General features: G+C 44.1%; 1 protein-coding gene and 1 long non-coding RNA gene across 11 annotated transcripts in view; one reads left to right on the top strand and one right to left on the bottom strand.

Moving 5' to 3' along the window:
- LDLRAD4 (low density lipoprotein receptor class A domain containing 4) overlaps positions 1-16,375 on the top strand; it is a 446,262-nt gene that overhangs the window by 172,080 nt on the left and 257,807 nt on the right. The window lies entirely within an intron of this gene.
- On the bottom strand, positions 5,649-11,343 carry LOC105239155. Of its 2 annotated transcripts, XR_857951.3 has the most exons (4): positions 10,890-11,343; positions 9,838-10,007; positions 9,648-9,750; positions 5,649-5,867 (listed from the first exon to the last, which is right to left on the bottom strand). It is a non-coding gene; the product is annotated as an uncharacterized LOC105239155 (long non-coding RNA). The 2 variants fall into 2 exon arrangements; XR_857950.3 differs by lacking the exon at positions 9,648-9,750.

The following is a 16,375-nucleotide window of genomic DNA, read 5'->3' as shown; positions in this document are numbered from 1 at the left end:
CAGTGTTTCAGAGAACTTACCATGTGCTTTATCTGTGTTACCTCTGTCTTCACAACAACTCCAAGGCGTTGTTAGTATGCTGGTATTATTGGTGCAGGGGCACACTCAGCAAAGCCAGCAATTAGACTGAGCTGGCAGCCTTTCCAAATCTAGCACTGTGTGTGCAACCTTAGCTGCACACGGGGGTCACCTAGGGAGCCTTACCGCTGCCTGGGTCTCCCCGTCAGAGACTGGGATTTAATTAGCCTCTGTATCACCTAGCCCTGCTAAACCAGGAGCTATATCTTAAGATTCCCAAGTGCCCGGTGCATAGGAAAGCCTGGCAAGCTGTGAGAGCCAGCCCTGTACAAAGGGTGGTATTTAGAGGAGAGGGTAAGTTGGGAGAGTCCGTTCTTATAAAAAGGAACTGACTTGTCCCATTTCCTCAACAGAAGGGATTGAATTAAATAATCTGCACATTCTTTTTTTTTTTTTTAAAGATTTTATTTATTTATTTATTTATTTATTTATTTGAGAGAGTGAGAGAGAGAGAGGGGACAGGAAAGGGAGTAAGAATCTGAAGCGGACTCCATACTGAGCGCAGAGGCCAACGCGGGGCTCTATCCCACCAGCAGCAAGATCATGACCTGAACTGAAACCAAGAGTTGGATGCTTAACCAGCTGAGCCACCCAGGTGCCCCTAATCTGTGCATTCTTAAGGAAGCTGTCAATTATTGAGTATTAGCTATTGGAGTTGGGCCCACGACTACCTGTTAGACAATGGTTTTAGCTTCCCAGTGTCTCTAGGGAAATAAGCAGTGGTAGAATAACGGAGATGTATGTACTTAGCCTTTTCTGGAAGTGGGTCCCTGTGGACTGGGCTCAGCATTTTTTATTCTTTGCTTGCTCTCTTCTCATCTTTCTTTCCCCACATAGTTGGTGAAAGTTACTTATGATGTAGAATGAAAGGGACGTTCCTCTGTCCCTGCCCAAGTAGTGGGGTAAAGCTGTAGTCTTAGAGGTAAGTAAGAGGCTGGTGCCCACCCCCTTATTTGGTTTGCTCTTCTTGTATTTCTTGACTTTAGTCTATTCTTTTTTCTTTCTTTTTTTATTTTTATTTATTTATTTTTGAGAACGAGAGAGCGTGAGAGAGAGAGAGAGAGCGAGCACAAGCAGGGGAAGGGGCAGAGGGCAAAGCAGACTCCCCACCGAGCAGGGACCCCAATGCAGGACTCGATCCCAGGACCCTGGGATCATCACCTGAGCCAAAGGCAGACACTTTAACCCACTGAGCCACCCAGGAGCCTGACTGTAGTCTTTTCTTATCCCAGGGCAACTAAAGGTGCTAACGTCTTAGTTTCTGGAATCGAAGATGCGCTGATTTTGTGGATTCTCCAGACCAGTGGAAAAGAGTCTTGCCTTAGATATTTAAAATGGTGAAAGGGTTAAGGCATTTTTCCTTGGCTTTAAATCTTGTTTTAGAGCATGACAGAAGTCCTTGTATAGTTAACCATACTGCCACTTAAAAAGATTTGTCAGTTTATGTTTTATGTTTAAATTCCCTTATTGATGGGGGTCTGGGGGGCTCAGGATTCCTATTAAAGAAGGGCTTAGGGGCTGCAGGCTGGCTGGGAGGGAAGCCTGTGAAACCAATGTGAGGCTGTGTTTGCATGGCAAGCCCGTTGCTTGTTTTGGAGTGTGTGCAGCTATTGTGATGGCTGGTTGGAGCTTGGAAGCCACTTCCTCACCATGCCAGTGCTGGTTTGCCTGTTTGGCAAAGTCCTCTCTTACATCTTGTTGCATGTGTGAATGCAGGTGTACACAACACACATGGATACATATTGCAAATTCATCCTCCTAATTATGATTTTCTTAGGCTATTCCTTACATACAGGAATTTATACATTGTTTTAAATTTTCTCAGCACATATCATTTATTTTTTTAAAAGATTTTATTTATTTATTTGACAGAGAGAGAGAGCAGAAGCAGGGGGAGCAGCAGAGGAAGGGAGAGAAATAGGCTCCCCACTGAGCAGGGAGCTTGATGTGGGGCTCAATCCTAGGACCCCGAGATCATGACCGGGGCTGAAGGTAGACGTTCAGCCAACCGAGCCACCCAGGAGCCCCTCAGCACATAGAATTTAGAAATGATTTTATCATTTAGATACTATTTTATAACAAAAAAACCCTTAAATTTTCTCTTTTACAAGTAACACCTGTTCATTGTAGGCAAATTTGGAAAGCACAGAAAAATTGCAGTTAGAAAAATAATTACCCATACATACAGTCTTGCCATATGAAACTTTCCACTGTTAACATCTGGCTTATGTCCTTTCAGTCTTTTCTTTCCTGCATACATTTCTTCCTGTAGAACTGTTTGTAATATGCATTCAGTTTTGTCACCTGATCATTCCCCTTTAAAATTACATTATGAGCATTTTTTAAAAAAGATTTTATGTATTTATTTTAAAGAGCATGCACGAGTGGGGGGAGGGGTAGAGGGAGAGGGTGAGCATCCCTACCAGAGCCCCCTGCTGAGCACGGAGCCTGACTCTGGGCTCAATCTCACGACCCCCGGGCTGAGATCAAGAGTCAGACACTCAACCAATTGAGCCACTCAGGCGTTTTCTTTATAAATATGTTTTAAAATTGCTACATAGTATTCTTTTATGTATGTGTACTTGAATTTTTAAATTGTGCTCTTATTAGACATGGCAGCTTTTGACAGCTTTTGCCCTTATAAATAATGCTTTGATGAACACCTTTGTGCAAAAAGCTCTTCTACATATTGGGTCATTTTCGTAGGTTAAGTTCCCAGAATCAGAATTATGGAGTCCAAAGACGTGAACTTTATTAAGGTTTATGATTGAATTTTCAAAGGAATTGATTGGTCCTAGCTTCTGAGACTGTGCTGAGGTCAGTTTTTTTCCAGTTGCCTGTCCATAGTTGCTGTGGCCAGTCCTTGCCATTCGGCTGTGAGATGAAGCAGCCCTGGCCTGCATTGCAGGGTGTCGTAAGATTAATGCACATTTATGGAGCTCTTTGCAGCATGATGCTGTAAAGGCTACACTGAGTGTCACGAGTTATAACAGTGACGCTAATATTTTATTTGGCCAAGTGAAAACTCAAGCATCCTAGGTTCAGTGTTTTCTTTTGGGCAGTCTTTCTGCCTGGCTTTAGTTCATGGAAGCAATAATGTAGATGGACAGACTCCAGCAAGATCACTCTTGTAAAAACAACCCCCCAGTGCCTCTGGGCATAGAGAAATGGGAATCCTTCCAGTCTGGGTCGGTCAGCTTTCTGTTGAAGCATCCTAATAGTGATGGAGATTTCATCTGAGGTTTACTGTACTCTCTGATGACTTGGAAAGCATCCTGCCTGGGTTATCACCATTATATCCTAAAGAAGATGCTGGTTTCAGGTTCCAAATCCACCCTTAAATACTGTTTTGTATAATTAAATTTCTTAGGCTTTTGGAATCATTTCATTCTGTATTAGAAGAAACGTATGTCCTTAGATGACTAAATAAGTGAGCCAAATTCCTGTAGAATTTATGTCTTTCTTGTGAAAAGGATAATCAGACCTAGTTGTTAAATACATTAAGGTTATTTCACTCATAAAGGAGATGGATGAGAGTTTATTTAATAGTCTTCAGGTGAGCTGAGCTATTTTATGGATTTGGGGGATTGGGTTTTCTTAGCCACTAATGGCTAAAAAGGAATCATGTAACTTAATTGTTGGGATGCTTATTTTTCCCGCATGGAAATCTTTCACACTTGCTAGAGCACTGGGACTCTTTGTGGTGTGGGGGGTGGCTTTACTTGGACACTGTTTACAGGACTCTGAACAGCCCAGAAGGATCCTGACCAGACTTTCAGCTTACTGCTCATCCCTTTGAGGTTGTGCCCATGTGCTGACCATGGATGACCTTAGTGCACACTTTCCAGATCTGCCTGGAGGATGCTTGTTTTAGGAGAGTTGTTTCTCAATTGGGGTTGGGGGGAGGGAGGTGGGTGGATTCATGGCCAAATTCTGGAAGAAGAAATTAAGTTGATTTCTTAACTGTAGAATTTTTCAAAGTCTTTAATATGGGACTTGCAATATGAAGGTCCCAAATGGGCAGATGATGGGCAGAATTTTCCAAATAACAAGACCTTGAGGGCTTTTTAGAAAGGCAAACATAGAGGACAGCACATGCTGCCAGTCTGTGATGTTGCCCACCTTCTAGCTATCCTTCAGGTGTCGCTGTCCTCTGGTGCTAGTGAAGCAGACCCCTGTTGGGGCAGCTTCTGTTGAGTCCATGTTTAGAGAACTCTTGCCAGACATGTGTAAAGTGCTGCAGATGGAAAAAAGGTAACGAGGCAGTCTGTCTTCCTGCCTCCATTCTCCCCCTTTTCTAGTTCTGCCGGTATTCTTTAAAGTGCAGCTTTAATTATACCTTCTCTTGCCCCCAAATTTTTCATTGTTTCTTCTTGCTTCCTAAAAAGAGTCTAGAGTCCTCAGCCTGTAGTTCAAAGTTCCCTGATGTCTTCTTCCTTTATTCTCTTGCTGTGACTGAAGTTCTGGACAAACTGAACCACTTGCTTTTTTTTTTTTTTTTTTTTTACATTTTTAAATATCTCAATGCTTTGCTAATGTTTTTTCATCTCCCTTAGACTTTATCCTTCTACCATTTTTCTCTGACCTCAGGGTCTATATTAGTTCCATGAAATATTTTGTAATATGCATGCGAGAAGCCCAGATGATCTTCCTACTTGCAATTTAATAGATGTGGAAGTGATCGATAATAATAGCTTTTTGTAAAATCTTGCATTCTCTGGCTCGAGGGTTGGATTTACTAGGAGAGCTATCAGAACATACTGTGGTGTATGTGCTGCTCTATTTAGCTTGGCATGTGGTCCTCAGTTATAAACCTAACCCTTATTTAATAACATTGTTTCTATGTGTAAATAATACATAAGTTGTTTTTTAATAAGTCCTGAAACTATCTCCATTTTCTTTCCTCTATTCTGCACTGTTTCTAGACTTTTCCTAGTATGCAAATGTGATAATCTTCTTTTTTAGAGACATTACGGTAGCCTAATGTCTGAGGAGTGTATATACCCATTTTAAATATAGACAAGAAATAATTTCAGTGTTGCTTGAAATTGTATTTATTTTAAGGTTACTTAACTGTGTACAACATAAACATAGTTTAAACTCTTTATTTTGATAGCTTTTAAATAGCTGTAACATCAAAACAAATATTACAGGACTTATAAAGTCAAAAGCATTCAAATTACTGTTTAACCTGACATATACTTTTATTTTGTTGAAGGCTTCCATTTCCCAGCCTTTTAAATTTATAAGCAGAGCATCCTCAAGGGTGATTCAAAGTGGTGGTCGTGGTGTCTTTGCTGGATTTTAGTATAAACACACAAAAGTCAAGGTTGGTTTGAATGTTGGTTTTAAGTAATCAGCACTGGTTTAAGATGAATTCCTTGTTCTTGAATATCCAGGGTCAAAAATGACCCACAAATCTCATTGGGTTCTTTGAAAAATGTTGGCTTTTGTCGGGGATATTTCTGAAACTTGAATGTTTATGTTACCCTTGAAAGGAATGGTTTAGCTCTGGAGAAATCAAAGACTTGTGCAGAAAGCAGGTGACTGCTTCAATATGTGACTTCTTGAATTTCTTTCTTGGGTCCTAGATTCTTGGTGTATTGCAGAGGTTTTAGAATCCTTTGTTTCGACTATCTTGTGCTTACCATTGCAGGATGAACTCAGAGGCCAGAGAAAGCTTGGCTTCCAGGAGAAGCAACCAGTCCTGGATAGTACTTTCCCCCAAATTCTTGCTCAGTGGGTGTCGATGAGTTGGCTAACCATTCTGAGGCATGCCTTTTACAACACTAAAATGGGGATTATAATAACTACTCAGTAGGATTTTAGTAAAGATTAAATGAAGTAACATATGTAAAGTATCAAATATAGAGCCTAGCAGGTAGTTGGTACTCAGTAAATGGTTTTCTTCTCCAATCACCACCTTCAAGAGGTTAACTATAAGTAAAGGCCTTCGAAAAATCAGGGATTCATTTAGCAAATGTGTGATGGGAGCTCGCACCACATCTGTGAGGGATTCAGAGCAGATTGCTATGACCCGTCTCCCTGGAGCTCAGGATCTGCATGTCCGGTGCAGAGCACATGCATCACTGCTGTTGTGGAGCTGGGAGCATGGTCTGGAGAGGCTGTGGACTTTTGCTCAGACCCCTGGCCTCTCTGCTCATGGAAATCTCCAACATATGGTTTCCTCTCTCCCTGAATCCAGTATGGTTTCTGTCTCTGAACTCAAGTCACTCTACCTGCCTTGCTCAGAGACAGCCCTGGGTGATGGTTTCTCTCCAGAGGCCTTCAGGGCAGCAGCTCTGTGAAGTTATCACAGGTCATGGGTATGCACCTTGAAGGGTCTAAGTTGGAGTAACAGGTCTGCATGTGTTTATTTCAGGACATTATGTTCAAATATGAAAACTCAGAGGGGGATTCAGAAATAAACATGTTTGACATCTGGTTCTATTTAAAAGTTTTAACCAACAACGGTGAATATGATAACATGGACATTTTTCCCTTTCGGCTGACTTCGGTATTTTAGAATGTTTCCAGAGCAGTGTGAGGAAGACACCTCTTGGTTCCAGATTCAGGATGACTGTGCGTGGTCCTGCATCTGGGCTCAGGGCTCCTCATATCAGAAGTAAGATGGGAAACCATGCTGTCTTATTATTTAAATTTATTGTTTTTCTTTTGTGGTAAAATTTCAGAAAATTAAGGGTGTTTTCCTTGCCCTTTGGAATTACTTATCCCTGATTGCAGACATGATGTTTCACAGAGCTGACATCATATGCTTTCGCATATGCAGTCTCATTCAATCCTTGCAACAGTCCTGGGTGGTACATGAATTATCCCAGGTTTATCGGTAAGGGAACAACACAGGCCCAGGGTAGGCCTACTTGAAGCCGTGTTGTCTAGCAAGCTGCAGTGCCATAGTTGAAACACAGGTCTGTCTGTGCTGGAGCTGGATCCTAAGCATGCAAGGAAGCAGAGAGAAACAGGCCTTGTCCTTTAGAGATCAATGCAGGGCACGAAGAACAGAGAGAGAGAGAGAGACAGGAATTTGAAGCTTGAAACTGAACTCACGTAGTAAGCATTTGTCAGATAGTGTTGTCTATTTTCTAACTTGGAAAATATAGACTTTTACGTGTCTGCCTCTTAATCTCACCAGTTTTTATGTCATTCTGCTGTTGGAATGTTACAGGAATAAAAGAATGAACCATGGCAGTGATGGTTGTACAGCCAGGTGAATGTACTTATGCCACAGAACTGTATACCTAAAAATGGTTAAAATGGGAACTTTTATATTACATACATTTGCCCACAATAAAAATAAACACTTTAGAAAAAAAGAACCAATACTGTTGAGCTTATCAGAAGAGCTCAGATTTGAGCAGGGCCTTGATGGAGAGACAAGCAGAAGGATGTGTGGGAAGAAGGGAATAGTCATGTGTGTGAGGAAGAGCAAAGGTCTCATTTGGCTTAAGGGCAGATTTGGGGTGAAGTGGGTGCACCCACAGTTGGGCATGCTGGTAAGCTGATATTCCTTTAATGTTGATTCAGTGCTCATTGTGGGAGAGTTTGCTTTCAGGTGGCCTGCAGTTACCCCACACAGCCTCTGTGCTGCTGGCTGTAAGCACGTGGATCCCACACAGCAAAGCCAAAGGCCCTACAGGTTAGCAGCTCCAGGCCCTAGAAGGCATTTTAACAATTATCTGTTATTACTGGGGATTCCCTTCCCGTACAGAACACTGATCATAACGAGCTTCCAACTGTCTACAGAGTGCTTATGCAAAGAGATAAGATAAATGTAGTTTCTCCCAACTGTTGTTATTTGTAAAGATGTTTGAGGGCACCAGTACTGTGTTGGTGCTTAGCATAGATTGGCCTCCTGGGTGACTTCTTGGCTGGCATGCCCTGGAATGTGGTTCTTCTTGGATGGAGTAGTGGTGAGGTTGGAGACTGAGTTCAAACCAGGAAATTCTGGAAGACTCTTTTCCTTGGGAAGCACGGGTTGTGGGGCTAGAACCTCACAGTTTCTTGGGATCTCCTTTTGTCACTGTAGGTTCTGTTGTGACTTGAACTGACGCATGGCCTCCTTGGCTATTGTGTATGGTCTGGCGAAAGAGATGGTGCCTAGTAACTGGTAAGAGACTCTGCTGTGACTACCTCAAGAGCAGCTAGACTGACCATCCAGAAATGTCATAAACAAAAGGCAGCTGTCACTCAAAAAAAGTGTTGGTACAGGCACACTTCCCTGTTGCTTGTTTAGGACCTCCTGCCCCTCTTGCCTCATGCATCTCCTTATGTAATATTATTTGAGTTCTTTCTGGTCCTTGCCTCTGCCTATCACCAATGTACAGCAGCCAGTGCTATATATCTGTGAGTCTCCTGAGTTTGTCTTTGGCCTAGGACTCTTAAACCCATTTTCCTTGCTTGTACTTGGAATTCTAGCTGCTCTGTGTACCTGGCTCTAGGTATAGCCTGCATCTTCCCATTCTAACTCTCTTTATGGAGATGGTCCTCTGACAGCCTGTACCCAGGCCAATGCTTGTATCGGGGAGTACCATTTTCCAAGTGGGAGCATATGAACCACACTGTTCCTACACACCCTGCTCACTGCTCCTGCTGTGAGTTTCCTTCACCATTTAAGCCATCTGCCCCTTTTTCTATCTATGAAACAATTGCTGATTGCTTTCTCCTCTTACCCAGTCTTAACTAAGTATGCCATGAATGTAAGCATAAGGTTTCTTTCTTTCTTTTTTTTTTTTTTTAAAGATTTTTTATTTATTTATTTGACAGAGATAGAGACAGCCAGCGAGAGAGGGTACACAAGCAGGGGGAGTGGGAGAGGAAGAAGCAGGCTCATAGCAGAGGAGCCTGATGTGGCTCGATCCCATAACACCGGGATCACGCCCTGAGCCGAAGGCAGACGCTTAACCGCTGTGCCACCCAGGCGTCCCAAGCATAAGGTTTCTTATCCCTACTTCCTCAGGATGAGGGTTATGGAGAGTGAGTAAATGATAATAATTGAGTATTACTATGTGCCAAGCCATGTTCTAAGCACTTTATATGTATAATTTTATTCAAGCCTCATAATAATTCTATAAAATAGTTGCTATTATGAAATGAGTTTGAGAGATGAGGAAAAACAGGCACAGGTTAAGTGAAGGTATCACCCTGATAAGATGAGTATCTGAGATTAGAACCTGTAACCTCAGCACAAATGACTGGACTGTGCCTGGAATATGGTCAAGGCCAGCCTTTGTCAGGAAGTGTTTGACTTCCAGCTTATCAGTATCCACAGATACCTATGATCCAAATACTGCTCTTGGAGAGGTCGCTTAGTTCATGGAGAGATACATGTTATAGGTGTATATTTAAGAAAACTTGGCCTATAAGGACATTTTTTTAGACATAATAATGATAAAATCATAGCCTACCTGTAAACTGTGGCAGCTACTATATGGGCTTACAGCCTTGTTTTCCTTCTCTAATTCTAGGCTCAGACCACACAGGAGTGTGCCTTGTTACTGTGATGGCCTTTAGGGGTCTGTAAGTAACCAAATGCAGAAGCACTGGAATACCTGTGTGTCTCCTGTTTGTAGCCCAGTGCAGCATGTATATTTTTCAACAGTCTAGCTGGTATATTTTCAGTGCAGATCTTGTTTCTCACAAAGTCTTTTTTTCCTTTTAAAAACACAAAACGAACAAGAAAAATGCCATTTATTTCGGTATACTGGCTAATATTATAGAATAGAAGAAAGATCTGCCTACCTCATGTTTCTGGGTTGTTCCTGCCTCCTGCTACTCCATTCGATGCTTAGACATTGGGTGACTGTTTCCTATTGCAAGAGGTGGTTCTTTTGGACCCAGAGCATGAAGAATCTGGAGAATACCTCTTGTAAGCCGATAGCAGACCATCCTTCACATGCAGGGTCAATTTTCTGTGCCGAGGATGCAGTAAGGATAGGAGAGGGTGGGCTTAGACTCATAAGATCTGAATTTTCATCTAAGTCCTACCATTTGTTGGGGGTAAGTTCTGGGCAAGTTACTTAATCTGGACCCCAGCTTTTCCCCCTGTAAAATAGTAGTCATGACCTCAGCCCATAACGACTGATAGCTAAAGAGAGAACCTAGGTGACCATGCTGGACCAGGATGCCCGTTCCCCTCCATGGCCTCCTTGCCATGCTGGAAGACCTTGGAGCTGTGCTGTGAAGTCCCCTGGAGTCTGCCGAGGCCTTGATGTGGAGGCAGGTCTGGCCTCAGAGACAGGTTGTCTGGGACGAGACTTCTGCTCGACACAGGCCTCCTCCGTGCCTGCCTGTAGTCTTTAGTTCATGTGTCTGTGGCATATTCACAGAGGGTGGACATGGGCAGGGAAGGGCAAACACAACTTAAACCTAGCCATGTGGTTGCCTGTGAATAGTCGAACACTATTTAGGCTGTTGAGGTGCTGGGACCTTTAGGCCAAAATAGGGTGAGTGGATTATGGATGGATTTGACAGTTAATTTTGTTGCTGTCCTGCCCTTCTGTGGGTTTGTGATGTGTGAAGTGACAGTACAGGACCTAATGTACAGTCTGCACCTCTGTTGTTTCTTTATCCAGATTTGAGCAAATTTCCCATTTGGGGTCGAGCAGTTGTTAGGCCCAAACTGTCTTCTAATGTTAAATATTAGTATGTCGGCTTAAGATATTAGACTAACTCAAGTAAAAACCAATACGGGGAAAATTCGTCCTTGTTGTTTGTTCCTTCCCTTGGGGTCCCTCAGTGCCCCCTGGAGCTCCTGTCCACCTTCTCCCACTCCTCCCTATCCTGTCACTCACCAGTGCTGATGTGTTGTTCTCTCCAGAAAATGGTCTCTCGGAGTGGTGAGGGCACGTCAGGACACACAGAGATGGTGGACACGCAAGCATCGGGTCTGGCTGGTTCTTCTATCTGGCAACTGTGCACCTTCACAGATGTTTGATTTCTCTGGAACCCTCTTCATCTGTAAGATGGAAAATGTTTAAATGCGCACTTTCCTCTGTGGTGATGCCACATATGGACGGGATAGCTACGATGTGAAGGAGAAGGTTCTGAGTGCTGAGGAATGCTGGTGATGCTCTCTGGGAGTTCATAGCACAGGCTCCTGGGGTAGCTTAGGGAAAACGAGCTGAGCCCAAGGAGGGAGATTCCAGGCAGAGGAAGAGGGAAATTAAGGTGGAAGCGGTACAGGCACAAGTGGCTCCTGACCAGGAGTGTGAAGAAGTGAGCGGGCAGTCGGAATGGGGGTTTGCAGTTGATTTGGTGGTGAGTGAAGAGCCTTTGAAGGCTTCCAGCTGGGGAGTGACTTTATCAGAGCTGTTGTGGCAGCACTGTCCCCGAGAGGGCAGAGGCAAAGGAGGCCTGGCAGAAGGAAGTTGTGCTTGGTCTAGATAATGCTCTGCTGGGGAAATGTTTTTTTATTCCCCATCACCTTCCCCCTTGATGGTCTGGGCAGCGCTCACCAGCTTTTTTTTGTCTGTTTATCTCAAAGGCACACTCTCTTTTGAGCATAAAGTACCTGTTCCTTGTTGCTCAGAGTCAGACATATGACTGAGAGAGTTTGAACACCTGTAAGCACTCAGAGAGTGGAAAGGCACTGGTTAAGACAATAAAAGAAAAAGTTAAGATATGTACATCATAAATGTAGTTTTTACCAAGAAGTAGGATAACTTTCAAACAATAAGTAGCATAAGTTAGCTGATGGAATGTTATTTTCTTTTTTTAAAAAAGATTTTATTTATTTATTTGACAGAGAGAGAGAGAGCGAGAGCACACAAGCAAGGGGAACAGCAGGCAGAGGCAGAGGGAGAAGCAGGCTCCCTGCTGAGCAAAGGAGCCCGAAGTGGGGTTCAATCCCAGGACTCTGGGATCATGACCTGAGCCGAACGCAGATGCTTAACCGACTGAGCCACCCATGCACCCCTGGAATGTCATTTTCTTGCTGAAGATTGCATTGTTTTAAAAACCATTATGTACTTTTTCTCTTAACTGTAGAGTTCAGGTAGCTGTGCAACCACAGACAGCCTTGTGGGATTTGCTCAACTCGGTGTTTTGGAAAGATGAATAGAAGGACCAAAACCAAGTTNCCCTCCCTCCCCTCCCTTCCCCTGTCCCTTTTCCCCTTCCTTTTCCTTTCCTTTCCCTTTCCCCTTCCTTTCCCATTCCCCTCTCTCTCCCTCTCCTCTGCTCTCCTTCCTCCCCTACCCTCCCCTCTCCCATCTTCTCCCCTCCCCTCCTCTCCTTTCCTCCCCTCTCCTTCTTGGCAAACTTTGTGTTTCTTCCTTAAAGAGAAATGATTGCCAAATGAAGTTATCAAAATATTAGAGTCTCGCAGCTGAGAGAGTAATTATATATTGAAGAATTAAGTGGCATCACCTTGTTTCATCCATGTTAAATAAACACCGCACCTAAAAATGGTTGCTGTGTAAACCTCTGCTGATGGGACTGCTCCACTAGGTGGAAGTCAGATTCATCCATTCCATCTGCAGTATTTGTCGAATTTCCAGAATGTTCTGGGCATGGTAGGAGCTGAGCCCCCAGGGGGCATAAAGCCTGAGAGAAGACCTGGACGAGGGGGTGAACCATTGTCATTGTCGAGACCCATTCCCATGGCCTGCATAGTAGTGTCATCTGCACTACGTCATGGACCTCAGGGAAGAGTTTTCAGTGAGAATTGACTTAGAAACAGAGATCAGAAGTAGGACTGGGCCAAATGAGGGGTAGATGGGATAGGAGGGAGTCCCAGGAAGACTTGGCAGCAAGAGCAACAGCCCAGAGATGAGTGGGAAGAGCCTGGGATGTGGTTCTATCCAGCCAGAGCTAGAGTTTACATGGTGGTGGATACAGTGAGGATGGGTGAGTGGGCCCCAGACAGTGGCAGTGGATATGTAAAGAAGGGATGTGAAATGAGAGATGATTCAGAGGCTGGATGTGGAGATTTGGGAATCAGCAGTTGTAGATTATGGTATTGTATGCACTGTATGCACTGCAAATACCTGCGTCCCATGCTTGCAGCTGACTTTTGGGGAAAGGAGCCCATTTCACAGCCCTTCTTTCTCTGTGCTCAGTGACACTGCTTCTCTGCTCCCAGCACCTCCCTTTTTGTCCCACTCCACTCTGAGCCACCCACCCCCTCTGTCTGCCACAGGGAGAACCACACTGCTGCCCTCAGAAACATTGCTGTGGCTGAGCTGTTCTTGCAGGGGATGAGGCCAGCTCCCCATTGCTCTCTGAACCCTGCAGTAGTGCAAACACAAGACTGTAGGTGGCCTGCTTTACTGAAGGCTGCAGATGGCCAGTAGGAGCTCAGGATAGGGGAAAAACTTTTAAAATCAAAGAAGACAGTTTACAGAATTTGAGAGAAAAGCATAAGTTACATTCTTCACAGTTAATTCTGTCAGGGGGCAGCCTACTCCTGCCCTTTCTTTCCTGCCTATGAGTCTGCCCCATCTCTTATCGCTTCAGAAAGAGAGCGCCTTCCTCCTTCATGGAGCCCTTCCCCGTAAATCTCTCTTTTCCCTGCTCCTTGCCCACATGTTTTGCTCTGGGATTTACCCTCTTCCCTCACGGAGCAGGCTGTAGGACACGTGAACCCTGTATATAACACTGGTGCCTATTCCATGGTGGATGATGCCCCAGATCGTATTTCCTTTTGAGGTCTCTGGGCCCGTGTGAGCTGAAGCGGTATTCCCTGTGTTCTCCCTGAGGCCCCAGTTTCTCTTGGCGACTGGTGTACATCTGTGCATACTCACACTTATCTCCTAAGGACCCCACATTTTATTTCCCAGAGGCAGTAAAGCCTGTCCAGAGACTTCAATTCTATTACTGCACGTTATTATGTGCTTCCTCTTGTTTTCTGCTTCCAGACCACACCCAGAGCCCACTGACATTATAAGAGGTAGAGTCTGTCACTGGGCCTTTCTGAAAAGGGGCCGTCTACTCCATGGGTACAGAGGCCTTCAAGACCTTCAGGATTAGAGGTGGTTGTTCTTTTATCTTGGGTCACACATAGCTTCATTGTATTTCTAGTGTCTTTACGTGGACGTTTCTGGGGCTATTTTTCATCATTATTACTGGGGGGTAATAATTGAGGCCAACAGAGGGAAGGAACGCAGTTATGGAGAGATGGTATATAGCTCGAGAAGAGAGGCTCAGGGTAGGACTGTGTGGAATTTCAGTATTAAAGGACAGTGCAAGGAGGCCTTTCAGGGGAGGGTGTCAGGATGTGGCCTGAGGGGTCGGGGTGGATGTATGAATGGGCGGTGAGGAAGCAGAGAGTATGAACAACTTTGTATGAAGAAGTTTGGAGAAGGAAGAAAGGGCTAAAGGGAGAGGTGGGTCAAGGGGGATACAGGGAGCAAGTTGCCAGAAAAATATGTGTTAGATTAGAAGAGATAGCGTAATGGGAAAATGGATCCCAGCTCATTGGGATCGCTGCATGGAAGAGTGAGTGGAGGCAGTGAGGCCAAGCGCAGGGGTCCTCATGCCCAGGAGGGTACTTTGGGACCAGATAGTGTGCTCTTCCTTTCCTCCTGGGTCCAGAGGAGGATTCACTGGGGAGCAGAGTGATTGTGGAATGGAAATGAAGCCCGTTTCTGGTTCAGAGAGAGAGGAAGGACATGATCGAGACTTTAAGCAGATTCTGGGAGTAACTAACGATTCCAGAAGCAGTACTGTTACTCCCCAACATCCAACTGAAAGTCTGGGAGCTCTTTCGGCAGACTGCAGTAAGGGCTGGAACAGGAGAAGGAATTTGGTGTGGGTGCCCTGTGTGTTATACCAGCCTCAGCTATCCTTGGCTAGACCTTAAAGCTTGCAGAGGGTTGCCTCTGCAAACTTGTATGTGTGTGCCTTGTTTCTGGGTCCTGGCATTCAACCCCACCCTTGCTGTCTGCTTCCTTGGAGGGTTACTCAGGTTCTCTTGGCAAAAGTCCGGCATTACTTGGATCTGAGTTCTGGGGACCCTCAAAGTCCACTCCTTGGTTCAGAATATATAAGGAGAGTTTCCATGTGGCCACGCTTGCTGGAAACAATACATCAGTCCATTCGTGTCTGGAGACAGGAACTGGGCCAGCTCCGCTGCTTTGCTCCTGCCCTCCACACTGGTCCCCACTCCTTTTAGCCCTCATAGATTCTAGTTTGAGGTTAAAAGGGCCTTGCTAGGGGTGATTGTATTTTAATGGAAGATTTTGTGCTAATTGTCATTAGTGGGAATTCAGTAATGTGACAACATGGGGTATGAAGTTCAGACAGTGTGGGGTGGGGGGGTGGAGTAGTTTTTTGTTTAGTGTTTTTTTTTTAATATTTGCATTATATTTGAAATATTTTCAAATGGTATTTGTGGAAAGAAAGGCATGTGTGCATGTTGTATAGCCAGTAATTATAATGTGGAGACTTCTTTTGTTTCTGTTTCCTTCCCAACATCCATGCCTTTGTGGGAGCTGTCCTGGCCCCTACTTGATTCTAGTGAGCTTTCAGTCACAGGACTCCAGAGACAAGCTAAGCTGAAATGATCAGGTTTTCTCTTCTAGGAGCTTCAGCTGTGAGCAGAGACACACAGGAGTAGGAGGCAGATAGAATGGACTGATCTCATGGCAGCTCCTAACATAGTCAACACAGGAATTCCCACAATATATATCACCTCAATGCTCAACTTCCTGCCTTTCCTAGGCCTGGTTATTCACCATGTCGCTCAGCAGCCTTAGAATAAATTTACTCACTTTGTTTCCTCACTTTTATGCTTTAGTTAGCAAGAGTTTGGTACTGTTGCTTACAGCTAAAAAAAAGTAGTGATGTGTGTATCATCAAGCTTCTCATGGTATTTTTCTTCTCATAATACTTTGAAGATTTAAATATGTATATAGATCATTTAACTACAAAGAGGATAATGAACTTGGTGGATGAAAAGGTTTGTTATGGAAAACATTATCGTGTTTCCTAGCACAGACATGATGGTGGGAGAATGAGGCACAAGGTGGAGTTGTTGTTGTACCAGAAATTGTCTCTAACTCTTCTAGCACCAACCCCAACTTGAACCTAATCTGGGCAAGTTTTCTCCATCAGTGCCACATTTTAGACTTTGCACCCACCTAAAAGTTGTAGAAGTGGAAGTCTCCATAGGGCCAAATTAGCAGAGCCCAAAGGGGATACCTTTCTCCTGTTTCTCTTTACCACAAGCCCTTATAGTGAGAAATAATATAATGCATATAGACAACATTTATTTTAATTCTCCCCATCTCTCCCCCCCACAATATATAAAATATTTAGAACGTCAGGTAACATCTCT

The sequence above is a fragment of the Ailuropoda melanoleuca genome, chromosome 14 (genome assembly GCF_002007445.2).
Source record: "Ailuropoda melanoleuca isolate Jingjing chromosome 14, ASM200744v2, whole genome shotgun sequence".
NCBI classification, from domain to species: Eukaryota; Metazoa; Chordata; class Mammalia; order Carnivora; family Ursidae; genus Ailuropoda; species Ailuropoda melanoleuca.
Note: the sequence above shows the minus strand (reverse complement) of the source record. Positions and strands in the feature narration are given on the sequence as shown.